We start from the raw sequence: 18,175 nt of genomic DNA, 5'->3' as shown, positions 1-18,175 counted from the left end.
GCAAAGGGAGATCTGTGGATCTGTGGAGAAGGGAGAAATTTGTGGCCAAAAAAAAACTAGAGAACATTATGAAATGCAAAATAGATAACAACATTCTGCATAAACAAAATCAATGCAGCCAAGATTAGAAGAGAAGCAGAAAGTTGGGAAATGATTTTCATAGCCAGTGTTTCTAATAGAAGTCATTCTTCAGATAATAAATGGTCATAGAATATGAACAGAAAATTTTCAGATGAAAAAATTAAAGCCAGTTATAGTTATGTAAAAATACTCTAAATCACCATTGATTAGAAAATGCAAATTATGACAACTCTGAGGTACTACTTCACACCTCTCAAATTGGCTAAGATAAAAGGAAAAGATAATAAATTAATGTTGGAGGGGATGTGGGAAAACTGGGACATTAAACTTGTTGTTTAGGGGACACTACTGGGACAACAGCACTTGTTGACAGAGTTGCGAAATGATCCAACCGTTCTGAAGAGCAATTTGGAACTATTCTCAAAGTGCTATTAAACTGTATATACCCTTTGTGTCACAACTGGGTCTGTATGTCAAAGATATCATAAAAAAGAAAAAAAGAAAAAATATTTGTAGCAGCTCTTTTTGTACTGGCAAGAAACTGAAAACTGAGTGGATGCCCATCAGTTGGGGAATGGCGGAATAAGTTATGGTATATGAACATAATGAAATATTATTTCTACATAAGAAATGATGATCTGTCTGTGATCTGTCTGACTCAGAAAAGCTTGGAAAGATTTACATGAACTGTTGCTGAGTGAAGTGACCAGAACCAGAGGAACATTATACACAGTAACAGCAAGATTATATGATGATCAATTGTGATAAATTTTTCTCTGCTCAACAATGCAGTGATTTAAGACAATTCCAATAGACTTGGGATGGAAAATGCCATGTGCATCCAGAGAGATAATGATCAAAGTATAATATTTTTACATTTGTTTGTTCAATTGTTTTTTTTCTTGTATTTTGTTCTCCTTTGGTCTAATTTTTCTTGCATAACATGACAAATACAGAAATATATTTTAAAGGATTACACATATTTAACCTGTATCGGGTAACTTGCTCTCTTGGGAAGGATGGGAGGTAAAGGATGGAAGGAGAAAAATTTGAAACAAAGTCTTATCAAAATGAATGTCAAAAACTATCTTTACATGTATTTAGAAAAATAAGATACTATTGAGAAAAAAGAAATAAAATCTATGCTTATATAGTAAAAAACAAAATAAAATAAAAAACAAATGTAGAGCTATCATAAAAAACTATATAAGAATAAGTAAGGGAAAATAAGGGACAAAAATCAAAGAGCTACCAAAACTGAAAAGGGAAATGATGATCATTAAAGATCCCTAATCACTTAAAGTCTTCATTTAATGAAAATTTTATAAATTATTCTTTAAAATGAAACTGATAAGAAAAATAGTACAAGGAAAGTCCCCAGTGATATTGAATAATAGATTGGCATCTTTAAATGGGAATTCCTAAAAGTACTTTTGAATTTGATAAAATGAATGCAACTAATAGATCAATAATACAAACACAGTAATTCAATAATTATACAAACAAAGTAATGGCAATTAGTTTCTGCCATAACCATCATAAATAAATTCATTCTCCCCCAACATGTGATAAAGAGAAAAAAAATGGGGAAATATACTTTGCCATAATATCATTGCTGAAGTAGGAACCATAAGTAGAAAGATAGATCTAACTATCAAATAATATCAAGTTCAGACATCAAACATCATTTTGCCAGAAGCAATTCAAGAAAGCTATTGAGGAATTATGGAAATGCACTGGGAAATCATACCAATATCTACCTGGTACACATAATTGGAAACTTGAATGACAATTGTGCTCGATTTAAGACAAAGAAAAAGAAATAGAAATGTAATTAAAATAGCAAAAGCATATCTGAAATTCTATATTCCTTTAATAAACAATTAGAGGCAGAAGTTAAAAGTTTAAGGGAATGAAAGGGATCAAATAATCTCAAAGAACAAAACAAAAAATATTTATCAATCAAACATTCTACTACAATCTTTAAAAATGAAGAAATGAAAGGTAAAATAAAAATCCTAAAGAAATGGGGAAGAATTCCAGCCATCTAAAAGGTTGCCATTGCAATAAAAATACAAGTTGAATCAAATGAGAAACAAAAAGCTTGTGTATCATGAATATAATGAATAATATAACTATTATACCTGTCTAAAATGTGACAATTTCTAGTCTCTCTGCAAAGCCAGGCATCAGCAGGACCAGATAAGATACATAATTGTAGGTCCAAATACTACCCAGTGGAACTAGCAAAGCATATTGTTGGCTTCCTCTCAGATGAGGTTTCCCTGCCCTATGGATTAGAGACCTTCCAGCAAGCTAATGAGAAACGTAGGAAAAGTGGTCTACATATAAGGAATGGTCATCTATAAGAAGAGAAAGAAAAGATGAAAATTGAATAGGAAAGTAGAGTTTTTGGAATATTCTTGGCAAATATGAGTTGGTATTCATCAAAACTTGATTGCTCAAGAAAATGAAAATAAAGTTCATAAATGGAAGCTAGAATGAAGCAGAATCATGGAAGAATGAAAGTCATAAGCCCTTGGTGCCCTACTAGTCATTCTCTACTGATATCTGAACAGACCATCTTCTGCATTCACATAGTTCCTGGCCTCTTACCTTAAATTGCCAGATGACTTTTGTGATGTGCTCTTACTCCCTCAGGAACTAGCTACCTCTTCACATGGGCTAGTAAACAGCTGGGTGACTTCCAAATGCACCTGGTCTGGATTAGAACTGCTAAATTGCCTGAAAGATTAAAAAAAAGTCTGCTGGCCCAACTCCATTCCCTTGAGCCCCCCACTCCCTCCATACCAGGTGTACATTACTCACATCCTGAAGTAGCTCATTACAATCAGGGGCTGAATGGTTAAACAGAAATTAAACTGACACTTTGAAGCATTAATCTAAGTGTAGATTAATATTCATCAACATCTGCTATTTGTTCAGGTGAACGTTTATCTTAACAAAAAACAAAAAAACCCACCATATTCCTAACATGGGAACAGTTTGTTCTAAAGTATAAAATAATAGGCCCTCCATGTTGGGTCCAAGGGGGAAGATTATGTCCATGTTCAGAAAAAATCAATGAATGTCCTCACAAAAGGAACCTGGACCTCTGATGATATGTCATTTTTAAAAATTTAGTTTGCATTTGGCTCTTTTCGACAATGAGATGATCCAGAACAATTCCAAAAGACTTATGATGGAAAATGCCATCTGCATCCAGAAACCTATGGAGACTAAATGTGGGTCAAAGCATAGTATTTTCACCTATTTTGTCATTGTTTTTGTTTTCTTGGTTTTTTTTTTCTTGTGTCCCCTTTTGATCTGATTTTTCTTGTGCAGCATAGTGAATATGGAAATATGTTTATAAGAACTGCACATGTTTAACAACTATGTCGGATTTCTTGCTATCTTAGAGACAAGGGAAGGAAGGACAGAAGGAGAAAAAATTGGAACATAAGGTTTTGCAGAGGTGAATGTTGAAAACTATCTTTGCATGTGTTTGGAAAAATACAATATTATAAAAATTTACTGCATTTGTTCTTTTCACCATCTATTACAAAGAAATTTCTTTTCCTTTTTACATGACAAGATTTAGGAAACTGAGAAGGAAGTTTGGTTTTTAATGTAGTTACTCATTAATCTAGTTCTAGATCTCAAGGAGCAGAAATAGTCACACCAACATCTAATCTAACTACAGGATTTAATAATATTATACAGCTCACCAGGTGGAATATGTATTCACACTAAAAGAATACAAGAAGACGTGTTTTTTGTCATATCACTTACTTGCAGTTCCAGTCTTGGGTCTAGTTCTCTAAAATAAAGCCGAACACATAAACACAATCCAGGAAATCAGATATATCCAGCTACTACACTGATTTAGTATGCCCTAAATTACATAAAGAGAGTTGGAGCTTTTTACAAATGCACCTATCTAGGCTAACCATAAAATAGGAACCTTTGAATATACCAATCAAGAGTAGGTCAGCTAAGGTTAAATACAGAAATTGGTAGAATTCCTTTCATGTCAGTAGCTGAACCCAGATATTAATCAATCATTCTCTCTGTTGCTATATATATGTATTCCTTCTCCCCAATTGCACTGCCCACCCCAACCCCATGCAATGCTACACAGTCTTCCCTATTTAGGAGTGAATTTGATTAAACCAGCCTGAATCAATTCTAACCAAGGGTAAAAGCTTGTTCTCTATCATAGGTTACCACACAGTCATCATGAAAAATCCCTGACTGGCTAAGTAAGTTATAGATAATGAAAAAACAGACCCCCCCACACACACACACACACTCACTTACTCTCAGATTCTAGGTAATGGAGGAGCTCAGAGAAGGGAGAGAGCTGAACAATCGGAAAAGGAGTTGAACCTTGAAAGATTGGTAGGAAACAGAAGGAAGTAACACATGTTTTGAGTCCTCCACTCCATTCTTTTTGGATTAACACAGAAAAGAGAGCTTTGGTTCCCAGATCCATCACCTAAAAGGTAACGTTCCCTGAAATGAACTCAAGAAAGTTGTTTCCCTGTTGTTTCCCACTCAGATTGCATTTCACCATAGACATGTTATAAATGATAATTACATTCCCATATCAGTTTCTAAAAGTTTATTTAATTTATAACATAGTTAAATTACAAAAGTATAAAACCCACCCTAATAGGATGGTTCTGGCAACAGATTTTTCCTGCCCTCTAAGGAGCAGCCTAATTAAACATGGCAAAGCTAATCATCAATATCCTCGCCAGTTGGTAATGAATTCTTTGGTGATGGTTAACTAATGAAACAATGAAAAAATACAAATTGGCCCTTAATCCTTTATGGAGTTTTTGTACTTTTTTAGTGACTGTGTGTGGCTGAAGACAGAGGTTACTGAGGATAACAGATTTTATATATGGTCTAGAAACATTAATTTAATTGGATATAAATATGAAATCTTTGTCTACTGACCAGTGAGTGAACTTACTGTTAGAAGATCTCAGTTGTAGTAACTTTGCCACAATTCTTCTCTCTATAAATGAAACCAAAAGACAGACTGAAGATGCAGCTAAAGTAAAGAAGGGCTCACAGGTAATCCTTGAAAAAGCCAATAAAGGAGTTTGGGTGATTGGTTTTATCATGTATTCAAAAGCAACAAGAAACATAATTTCATGGGACATTTAGTAATGTTATACTTCAGTGATGCTCATGATAAGTATTTGCAAAAAGACTACATTAAAATAATTGCGATTTATGTGCCAACATCTATTTCAGAGTATGATGAGGCTAAGGAATTCTGTAAAAGACTCAATAAGATCCTACAAATTAAATAAATATATTTCATATTTAGTGACTTATGTAAAAGTAGGAATAAGCAAGGACAGTGAAAAATAAATATATTGGGAAATAAGGTTCAGAAGTAAGTAGAAAGGCCAAAGATTAGGAAATTACAATACACAGTCAAGCAACAAACACTTATTAAACAACTACTATGTCCAAGGCACTGTATTAAACTCTCGGGATATACAAAGAAGCAAAAAGTAAAAATATAGAAGCAACATGTGCCTTCAAGTTGTTTACAAATTCAATTGGGGAAACAAATAACATATTTTCCTATATACAGGAAAAATAGGAAATAATTAAAAGGGAGAAGGTGTTAGAATTAGAGGAGTTAGGAGAAGTTTTTTTTTAATAGAAAATGGGAATTTAATTAAAACTTAGGAAATCAGGGAAGACAGTAGGTGAAGATAAGGATAGAGGGTATTTTGGGCTTTGGGAATAGTTAGGGGAAAATGTCTAGAGTTGAGATATGGAGTGCTCTGATTGTGAAGGTCAAGATCATTAGACGGAAGAGTAATGTAAAGAGGAGCCTAGATTATGAAATACTTTAAACACTAGAAGATTTTGTATTTGATTGTAGAGGTGATAGGAAGTCACTAGAGTTTAATGAGTAGGAGGTTAACATGGTTGGACTTCTGCTTTAGGGAAATCACTTGAGTAAATGAATAGAGAAGGAATTGGAATTAGGAGAAACTTGAGGCGGACCAACTCACCAGAAAGCTCTTGCAATAATAGGTTAGACATGAAGTTGGAAAGAAGGGGGGATATTAGAGAAATGTTGCAAAGATGAAATCAGCAGACCCTGTGAACAGATTGGAGATCATGATGAGCTGAAAATAGCAATGTATGATTATGAGAGTTGTAATATACAGAAAGTTGAGCTCTACAAAATCAATGCTTTTGAATTGTGTTGTTGGAGAAAAGTTTTGAGAATCTCTTGGACAAGAAGATCAAATAAGTCAATTCTTAAAGAAATTAATTCAGGCTGTTCAATGGAAGGTCTGTAGTGGCCCTGAAGCTTAAATATTTTGGCCACATAAAAATAAGATGAAACTCTATGAAAAAATTCCTCATGTTGGGAAAAATTAAAGGCAAAAAGAAAAGAGGACAGCAGAAGATGAGATGGATAGATAGTATCATGGAAACAATAACAATAGAGCCTGAGATCACAGAATCAGACATGAATGAATGACTAAACAACAGTACATAATAGAGAAGTTGGGAGTGGGGGAAGCATTTAAGGGGAATAATCATGAGTTCCATTTTGGACATACTGAGTCAAAAAATATCTTCTAGATGTATGATTTTTAGATGTCTGAGAGCAGCTAAATATTCAAGATCAAAGGTCAGCTGAAATGTTAAGACAGACTAGGTAGAAATGAGAATCATTAATAGCTGTCTCATTCTTATACAATATGAATATTTTCCTTAAGAAAGAAGTGGATTTGATTAGCACCAATAACACCACAAAATAAAACTGATTATATTTTAATAGGCAGGAAATAACTCATTATTTATAAGGAAGTGACTTCTGAATCAGCTCTCTATATATAGTCAGGCCATCACCTATAAAATTAGAAGAATAAAAGTGAGAAAAAAATCATCCAGTTGAAACATGCCCAGACTATTAGTCACACTGAAGCAAGAAGAAATAAAAGGAATAAAAACAATAGTTTATTTGTTAGTTAATAGTTAATAATGGTTAATTTATATAAATCAATTTATGTGAGAATGAATAGACCAAAGAAGCTTAGAACTACCTTAGTCATCAGACACAACTTCCTTGTCAGAAAGGTATATCAGCTAATGGCAACACCAGATTGAAAGATTTATTTGTTTGTAAAATCTTAACAGATATTTTCTCTCTTGACTTCAATAAAGAGCAAAAAAAAAGGCAGCAAAAGGAATATTTTAAAGATGACTTAATGAAAGACCCAATTAACCAAAGTTATCTTAAGAAGATTTGAGAAACAAACTGGCAAATAAAAGAAAAGATCTGCAAAGATTATCAAAGCAAATTCTTTTCATCATCAAGGACAGTATAATCTATAGGAAATGGAAATGGCAGTGAAGAAAACAAAGACAGGCTGAATCAGACCAAATAAAATCAAAGGAGATCTGTACTAGAGGGACCAAGAAAACTTAGATAAGTACTAAGCTATGAGCCTACTTTCCCATTTATATAAAAGTTTATGAGAATTATCTGCACAATTTGAGGACATTATTATTGAAGGTATTAAAAAGCAAATATTCAATAAGAGTTGACATCTTTAGATACAATATATTCAAAATATTTTTTAAAAAGTACACTGTCCTATAATGCTACTTGTTTGTTGATTAGTTTAAAAGGCATTTGATTGGGTAGCTCACACACACAAAAAAACTATCTTAAAAGTTTTCCTCCAACAAGGTGTCTCTCATTCTTATGTTTTGGGCTCTATCTAAGGAACCCTTATCTTGTCTTTTCACACTTCCCTTATCTTGGTGATTTTATTAGCTCTTATCAGTTCAATTATCATGCTTAAAGAGATGATTCCCAGATCCATACATCCAGTTCTCACCATTATCTTGAACTATGATCTCTCATTGTCCAATGCCTGATGGACATCTTCAGCTATTTAAATGATATTCATTCAGTACCTAAAATAGAGTTTTGTCCAAAATGAGATTCATGATCTTGAACCCAGCATCCACCTCAATCCCTAACTTCCCTATTTCCAATTAAGAGAATTATCCTTCCAATAACTCAGGTTTAAAACCTTGGAAATATTCTGACTCTTTATTCACCTTCACCCTATGTGTTCAATTTATAGTTGAGTCCTATCGATTCTCCAATCTATCCAAGACACCACTACAAGATTAATATTGTTTTGACCAAACCTTAATGGCCCAGAGAATAAAGGCCATAGTCTATATATAGGTAATCAAAGTCTCCTACAATCTGAACTCAATCTGTCTTTCAAAATGTATTTTTTTCTAATACCTACCATCAACCTTCTGTTTTAGATAAATTTATCTATTCCTCATGAATAGCCACAATATGCCTCATGATTGCTCATCTTCTTTGTTTTTATTTGCACCTTTTCATCTCTGTGGTATAGCCTTCTCACCTGTATCTACATGTTGAAATCTTGTCAATTGTGCAAAGCCCAAATCAAGTTTTACTTCCTCCATTAAGGTTTCCCTCTAAATGGAAGTCATCTCTCTCTCTTCTGAATTGAAGCATCTTATCTATATGTGTTAGATAATTGATGAAATGTCAGCATAGCATAATGGAAAGAGAGTTGAACTTAAGAGTTCAGAGAAACTGAGATCAAATCTTGGCTCTACTAATTACTTGACCTTATCATATAATCTGATTTTTTCTCATCTATAAAACTATAAGATTGTATTAGATAGCCTCAAAGAGTTTGCTTAATTGTCAATATATGATGTTATGACTATATGACTTCTACATTTCCCTCTAGTATTTTAGTGTCTGTAAGTGACTCCATAAGTATGGAAGAAAGGAAGGAAGAAAGGAAGGAAGGAAGGAAGGAAGGAAGGAAGGAAGGAAGGAAGGAAGGAAGGAAGGAAGGAAGGAAGGAAGGAAGAAAGGAAGGAAGGAATGGACAGAAGGAGAAAGGATAAAGAAAAGAGAGAAAGAAGAAAGAAATATAATGGATAAATTAAGGTATTAGTTAATGAAGACCTATCCAAAATCATACGGGGTAAGTATGACCTAGAGTTCTCAGTTCAAAATTTTTGATTTCCATTCTAAAAAATTATTATTTTTAAGTTATTCAATCTTTTTTTTCACCAAAGAGCATGTTCAAGAAGAAATCATTACTATGTTAGATACACCTCTACTTGGTTCCACTGTTGTTATTGTTTTTATTTTACTTTTCTCCTCTTAGACCCTTTCTGCCTTTCTGATCCTCAGATTTTACATCCTGTGGAGCAACCATTAAGTAGCCATGAAACCCTGAACCAGTCCTCTAAAGAAAAACCATCCTATATTTCAGTAGTTTCAACCACCCTGGAGCCCATGGATGATGCACTCAGTGAAATCTCAGGGAAGCTGTTTAAGCCAGGAAATCTGTTTTTGCTCTCTTCCATCCAGAGGAAAAAAATCCTTTTACATAACTTGAATAGGCTTGTTAATATTCTCCATTCTGAATAGCATCATCCATAATGCAGGCAATTGCAGTAAATGGGAAGGTGTACTGCTGTGCATGTATTGGTTCTGCATGTGTTTGAAAACAACTCAAGAGACAAAGCAAAAAGATAGAGAAAAGTATTTCACTGAAAAGGCAATGGCTGATAGGTTTGGGGAGAAGTTCTGTTTACTTTTGTCACAAATCAATGTTTTAAAAATAAATTTTATCATTTTAGTAAATGTCCATGATAATGATGTACAAAAGTTTCTGTAGTAGATTTGTTTCCTAATTTTATGTCTGAACTTTGAACCGTTATCCCATGGACACAAAATCATAATCATTTGCCTCTAGAGAATTTCTTGGAAATCTTATCTTTGTTCATCTGCATGGAGACTACAAGAATAAGTTAAATGTGCTATATAATAGAGCTCTTCTCAAGAACAGGGCTTTGTTGTTGTTCTTCAGTCATGTCAATTTGAATTGGGGTTTTCAATTTTTTGCCATTTCCTTCTCCACTTTATTTTACCAATGAGTAAACTGAGGTAAAGCTAGTAAGCAAGCAGTTCAAGCCACATTTAAATTCAGGAAGATAAGTCTCTATTCACTGTGCCACCTAACTGCCTTGGAGACCATAAATCCATGTTTACAAAAAGTCCTAGCAGAAATAGAACAGCTGCCCTAAATTTTTCTCTCATTCACTCATCAAACATTTATTAAAGACCTGCCATGTATAAAATGAGATGCAACCTGGCATGATGGACAAAGAACTGGCCTTGGAGTCGAGGAAAGCATGGATTTAAGTCCCATCTATAAGTTTCATAGAGAATTATATTCTTTTAGCAATATTTATGAATTACCTTTGGATCTTTGCATGCTTTTCACATTTTCTATGGAGTAAAATAAAGGCTCTGATCCCTTTTGCTTCTAATCCTGACAGGAATTCATTTCCTTTGGAAAAGGGGAATGGCAGAAACTCTAGATGTGTCAGTTTTTGCCTCCTTGAAAACCACCTATGGACAGACTCATGTGTATACACAACCTGCATGGGCAATATAACGTACATGTATACATACCACACTTCATACAGGTTTCAATGATGGAACTAAAACCCAGGCTTTTATTGACTCCAAGATCAGCTCTTTATCCATCTTGCAATCCTGCATATTATTTTGTATATGGTAGGTCTTTGATGAATGTTTGATGAGTGAATGAGAAAATAAATTCAGGGTAGCTGTTCTATTTCTGTTAGGATTTCTTGTAAACATGGATTTATGGCCTACTAAAGCAGCTAAGTGCTTCAGTGAAAATAGATTCAAGAAGACTCATCTTCCTGAGTTTAAATGTGACTTGAGACACTTAGGTGTGTGACCTTGGGCAAGTCCCTTAATCCTGTTTACCTCAGTGGTGAGTTCAACCTCTTTCTAAGACCTAGTTCAGTCCATTAGTTTCAAAGCATCACCCTGGGATTAGGATTATCCTCAGGAGGGAAACACACTTGGGCATCCTTCTTCCAGTGTTCCAGTGAGTCCTAACCTCATCCCAAGGAGCCATGTATCCAGTCTTATGATGCTGTTCTAAGGGCTTAGATTTTTACAAGAAGAAATAAACCTGAACTATCTGAATAGCTTCTAGATTATTTTTTTCCCTTCCATGTTGTAGCTTTAGCAACTCACTGCTTCTTCATCTGGAAAATATTCATGTTATATAAGAATGAGACAACTGTTGATAATTCTCATATCTACCTATATTGTCTTAACATTTCAGCTGACCTTCAATCTTGAATATTTAGCTGCCTCTCAGACATCTAAAAATCATACATCCAGTAGATATTTTTTGACTCAGTATGTCCAAAATGGAACTCATGATTATTCTCCTTAAATGCTTCTCTACTCCTAACTTTCCTATTACTGTGTTGTTTAGTCATTCAGTCATGTCTGAATCTCAAGATTGTGATCTCAAGCTTCACTGTTATTGTTTCCATGATACTATCTATCCATCTCATTCCACATTCTTTTACCCAAAAGGCTGAAATTGCCCAACAATTCAATATTTTGACAATAGAAAATTAGATTACAGTATTCTTTTCTATCTCTAAGAGTCTGTCAGTGACAAGACTTTTACCTGCCATGTGTCTCTATCCCTGGATCTCCAGAACTAGATCCAAGTAGTTCTCAGAGTCCAGGAAGGTGGGAACAGGAACTCTCAATATCGTAGTATATTCCTAGCTGTAGCCCTCTGTTAGACATGAGGGAGAGGGTTTTCTTCTGGTCCTTTGGGTTCCTGTCTATGTATACCACCACTATACTCTCTCTATGGACCAAATTCACTCAGGTTTCTGGTCTCTGACTTGTGCTCAGAAAAGAAAAAAATGAGTATAGAAAAGGGTTGACTCTGTAATAATTCCATTTTTATAGAAGTATTATTGAGTAGGAATTATTTCATTCATTGTATTCTTATGCCCGGAAGTTTAAATGGTTTCTGTTACATTGAAGGAGTTTAATAAATACTTGTTGATTGATTTACTATTAGAACATAATAATCTTAGCTATCAATATAACTAAACTATTATCAAATGATAAAATACAAAATCCTAAAGACTTGCCCCCTTGAAAGTTTGTCAACATGATCTAGGAACTCCCTTGACCAATCTTTTACACAAGCAGGAATGTGAGCATAAAAAACATTAGTGACAGAACTCTCACTAATTTTCTTCTTTATATAACTGATTTCTGTCATTCTCCCCACATCCCCAACCCCATACACAGACATCTTTACTATCCCCATTCATTCTTGATTCACTCTATTTCCTCAGATAAAAAAAACTCTCAAAACTTACCCACTGTCCTAGAGTTTGACCCCTGTTACCAATTCTATGGTAGTCATAGGGAATGACAAATATTCTCCCTTTTGTGTATTTTCTAATTTCTTATGAAGACTCATTTTCCCCATTTCTGGTCTATTCTCAAATAGAACCTATGTTTATTAAGTGCCCTAAAATCCTGGACCCAGAAGGGCATTGGTTTTCCCATTTTATTAGCCCCCACTTCCTCAATTCAAGTGTCAACACTTTATCTTTACACAAAGGCCTCTCTAGTGTAAGAATATTTATTTCACAAATATTTGAGATTTATCAACTGGGTAGAAAGTCATAGTTAAAAAATATGTATTAATACCTGAACACTAAACAGTATTGGGGATGGTGGACTAAAAGGGAGAATACTGGGCACTACATAGCTATGACATAGATGAATTATATAATCTTAGAAGAGTCACTTAACTTTTTTATCTTTTCCCAATACCTAACATTGTACCTCACAGTAAGTTTTTTAATAAATATTCATTGACCTGAACTGAATCAATCTAATGAGATGGTGCAACTAGGGCTCTTTCTCTAAGTTTTTATTATTCAAAGAGTCAGTATTACCTTAGTACTGTTTAACCTACAGTTCTGGGCTTGGAGTCAGAAAGTTTTCTGGTTGTTATTCAACTGTTTTTCTTTTATGTCTGACTCTTCATGATCCCATTTGAGGTTTTCTTGACAAAGATGCTGGCATGGTTTGCCTTTTTTCCATTTCTTTCTTCATTTTATTGTGGAAAACATAAAAGTAAAATTAGAAACATAATATCACCAACTTTGATTGTGTAATTGATTGTGTGAATCAAATGAGATAATATCTGCAAAGTGCTTAAAAGATAACTTGACAGATAGTAGGTGCTTAATCAATCCTTGTTCCCTTTTTAAAAAAAAAATCAGTGATCTAGACAGTGGAACATGAAATCTATTCTGGATTACATTAGTCTAGGTCAAAGTTTCTTAAACTGTGTATTGCAATCCCATATGGGGTCACATAACTGAATGTGATAGTCATGACAATATGATTTATTATCAGCAAATGTTTGATTTGTATACCTATTTTATATACCTATGTATCCGGGGTCATGTGAAAATTTCTTGGACAAAAAGGGATTTTGAGTAGAAAAAGTTAAGAAGCCCTTTTTCAACACCTTGAAAGATCAATGTTAAGGAAGTGATCAAAAATAAATCAAATTAAATTCTATAATAATTAGGCATGAAAATACATTTGAAAACAAAAGGGTGTAATGCACAACCTGGGCAAGGTCTGGATCATAACCCTAGAATTGGAATGAGAATTTTACAGATGAGGAGATTGAGACTGAGAAGTACTAGAAGGGATTTTAGAGGTCATCTGAGTCCAATCTTTTCAAAAATTTAAAGGTGAGGGAAATTAGGCAAATTGACTTATCCAAGCATCAAATACAGTACTTAAAGCCAGACCCCCTGATTTTAGAGGAAGTGCTTTTTCCATTGTATAATGTTAACAGAGCCTTGGTAGGTCAGTCTCTGAAAAGCAGCAATGCGCATTCCATGAGTCCACACCACACCATGGCATTGTGTTTGCAAAAACTGTCATGCTTTAAAATAATTGTGGGTAAGAAATCATATGTATAAAGAAGATAAAATAAATGGAAGGACAAATACAAAGTGATTCAGAATGAAGAAAACAGAATGAAAACAATATAAATGCTACCACTATATTAAAAAAACTGCAGTACAATCTGATAAAAACACAAGAAAAGGGATTGAAGGGAACGCTGAAGCACATAAGATGCTAAAGCTATTATTCCGTTACTGTTTATATCCACATTCACTTTTCAAACAAATATTAAATAGTCTGGAGTTTATTGAGTTGTGTATGATTGATTTTTTAATTTCATTTACCTGAAAGTTTTAGTCATTTGTAAAGTTTTTAATAAGAAAGTGGTTGTTGAGATTGCCTGATGTACAAACCAAAGGGGGCACCTTTTTCTGGCTAATTCTAATGATTTCTTGAAATGACTTTAGGTGATAAGGTCATGGGGATAAAAGAGGTCAAGTTTGATAGTAATCACAGAATTGTGTTAGAAGAAATCTCACAAATCATTTAATATAACCCTGTTCCAAATATGAATCTCCTTGCTGCATATTAAAATAGAGGCCATGCCCATTGCCTTTGTCCACCAGAGCGTCTTGGCTATAGCACCCTACATCTTCTCCCAGGGAGCCACTAAAGGATCAGGCATCAAATCCCTACATCCCTGTCCCTTGCCCATTGAAGACTGTGAACATTATTTTTCACCTATAACTTTTTTTAGTCCTATGACTAAGAAACTCCCACCACCTATTAACTATCTCTATCCCTATGTTATTTGCTTCCAAGCCACATGAAAACAAACTATCCTCAAACACTATTTCCCATGCTCTCATCCTAGTCTTCTCAAAACTTTTCTATCCATGCCTTACTCTAACTCTCCCCATCTCTTCCCTTTTGCCCCCTAGATTTCTGGATCTATAGTGAACAAATTTTCCTTCATTCTGTATCTTTTCCTCTTATTCTCTTCCTATCTTCTTGCCCTCCCTGTAACCTGGTTTTCCCCTAAATGATCTTCCATCACTGGCCATTGTCTCCACCTCTTCAAATGTTATCCATTTCCCACCTCTTAGTGCTAACTACTCTACATACACACTTTATATCATCCCCTCTCATTTTCTGCAGAATATCTTCATCAATCCTTTTCCCTTTCTCTCTTATTTTCAAGAAGTTCCTATTACTGGTTCTTCCCATACTACTTTCAAAAACTTTAACTCCTCCATCTTAAAAAAATAAAAGCTTTAGTAAACCCTAGAACCCTCTCAATCTATCATTTTCTTTCTCAGTAAAACACCAAGAAAAACTATCTATATTCCACCTTTTCTTTCTCTCCCTCCTCTCCTTAACTCTTTTGTCCTAAAACATACTTAAGAAAGTTCAAAATACTAAAAAACATTGGACAATACAGAGGAAACAGAGTTCCCAAGACACTAGAGCAGGACAGTTTTATTCAAGGGAGATACTTACAAAATGAAGAGATAATCTGGGAGATAGACACAGTGTGGTCTACTAGGGTCCTAGGTGGAGCTAGTACATTGCTGGGACCCCAAAAGTAAGCTTTCTCAAATAAGTAAATTCTGGTAGTTTTTCATCAGATTTTTAGGTAATTCTAGCAGGTCTAAGCCCTTGGGAATGAGGAAGCTTACCTGGAAGCCATTGTTTACTTCTTAGTATTTGTGTGACCAAAGCCCAGAATCATGCTTTGTACAAAAACAATGCTTAATAAATAGTCCTTGATTCAATGGATGATTAAAATCACAAACAAGTATCATTCATTCTTTATGTGAAAATAAATAATTTAATATAATTATTTAAAATTTATAATACATTTTTATTTTAATGATATATAATTTAATAAAATTCATAATTTGTGATATCAATATAAATGACTGGTAATTCACACTCCCCATTAAAAAAGTATAGTTTATAAAGACCTTATACAGAGAATATATTTCCATTTGTTCCATTTCTCTCTTTCTCTTTTTCATATACATATACACATGCACAAAACCAGAATGTACATAGATATCTAAAGATCTAAAGAGAGAGAGGAGGAGGAGGACGAGGAGGAGACAGATAGACAGAGAGAGAGAGAGAGAGAGAGAGAGAGAGAGAGAGAGAGAGAGAGAGAGAGAGATTGTTCTGTTAGGAATACAACACAATTCAATCTCTCTGCTTCTTCTCTTTTCCAAACACAAATAGTACTAGCTACTACCACAAGGCCTGTTGTAGCTATGTCTTCTATACAATGCAGATCATAGCATTTAGATGTGAAAAGGACTTTAGAGATTATGTAGTCCAATTACCTTGTTTTGTACATGAGGAACTTGAGTTCCAGATAGAGTGTTTGTCCAAAGACACAGAGATAGCAAATAGCAGAGCCATAGTATAAAACAAAGTCCTCTGATTTGAAATCCAGATATCTTTTCCAAAACATCAAATGTTTGTAATTTTAAAAAAAGAAACCAGTAAGTAGAGAGCAGAGAATTTAAACTCAAATTTAAAAAAAAAAGTTAATCATAGAATTTTCTGTGTAATTGAGGGAGGAAATGTTCTAAACAAGTCAATACTATGAGAAGAAGGGGAAGAAACTACCTTTCTATATAACTTATTTTAACTAATTTAAGGTCTCAGGAAGATGCCAGTCCGCACTTTATGTTTTGATATATTTGTACAGTTTTTCCCTACTTTTGATTCCAGATACCTAATGTAGTATCTCAGAATGCAAGGATTTAATTTGTGTCCAAGCTCATGCAGAAACAGAAGACTGTGTGTCCTTAATCACTGATGGACAAAATTGAATATTATTTGGGACCATTAGGGAACAATTTAACTTAGGGGAAAAATTAGTAGTGTGTCTTATTTGGAGAGGCAGAAGGAGGGGAATTCTAGTATAAGACAGAGAATACCAAAGAGACCGTATCATATCAAAAAAAGAGAATATAAACAATGAATACCATCAAATAATGAAGTCCACGCCAAGGTACTTGTTGCCTAGTGAGATCTCTAAGTCTCCCTTCAAATCTAAAAAATATGAATCTAAACCAAACATAGCAGATAAAAGAGAAAAGTATCTACCTATATAGTTTTGGGCAAACTGCTTAATTTCCCTTTTCTTCAGTTTCTTTCCCCTGTAAAATTAAGAAATTAGGTTAACAGCCTCTGAGGTTTTGGTTTTTTTTCAGCAGTTACTAAGTTGATTAATCAACCTCATTCTGAAGTGCTTAGTATGGGTCTATGATCATAGGAAGATCAAGGACTGAAAGTCATCTTCAAAATAATAAATAAGCCAGACAGGGATGAGACGGGGTAGGTAGAAGAGATGTCACTGTCAACCTTAGTTGTCTAGTAACAGGGACAAAGGGTTTGTGAACTTCCCTTAACTAGGAACACCATTGTCATAGCCTTCACTTTCTGTCATCTTAAAGGACTCAGGTCTTTGGGAGCCTAGATACTGACAGTTGTTACAATACTGAAAACTTACATCCTTTTGATCTTTTTAATGCTTGTATTGCTTGTGTTTTGAATGTTTGTTGGTTTTAATATTTGATTAGATTTTAAGAACTCACATTTCAAATTCTCTTAGCTTCCTAATATGTTTAAATGCCTACATTCTTGTCAGCCCATTGTTACTGAAAGGAATTCACTGGACTTTTTCACAATGCAGAATCACAGTCTGTGCTCCATAACTGATCAGTTTCTCTACACAGTGCAGGAATATATACTCTTGCCTAGTCTCTTGAGATAGCTAGTAAGCATATTCTTGTTTGGGTAATATGTATGGACAGATGCAGCTGATAAAGTGACAGTCAAGAAGACTCCTCTTGGAGTTCAAAACTGTTTCAACACTTATTAATTGTGTGATCTTGGGTAAGCCATTTAATCTGCTTGCCTCAGTTTCCTCTACTGTAAAATGAACTAGAAGAGAAAAATTCAAACCACTCCAGTATCTTCACCAAAAAAACTCCAAATAGGCTCACGAAGAGCTGGAACAACAAATAGGAGAAATGCTTGGGCTATAAATCCATCATTCTTTTCCCCATGCTGCAAAAAATATTACTAATAAACTGACAGGGTCATATAGTTTCTCAAAAGGACATTGTCTGTCAAAGGGCCTAAGACTCAGCTTATTCAGTGTCCATACTACTTAGTTCTTTTATACTCATTCATCATGAACCCCTAGCAGGATTT

Source organism: Sarcophilus harrisii, chromosome 3 (assembly GCF_902635505.1).
Source record: "Sarcophilus harrisii chromosome 3, mSarHar1.11, whole genome shotgun sequence".
NCBI lineage: Eukaryota > Metazoa > Chordata > Mammalia > Dasyuromorphia > Dasyuridae > Sarcophilus > Sarcophilus harrisii.
The sequence above is the reverse complement of the archived record's forward strand: the minus strand, read 5'-3'. Positions refer to the sequence as shown.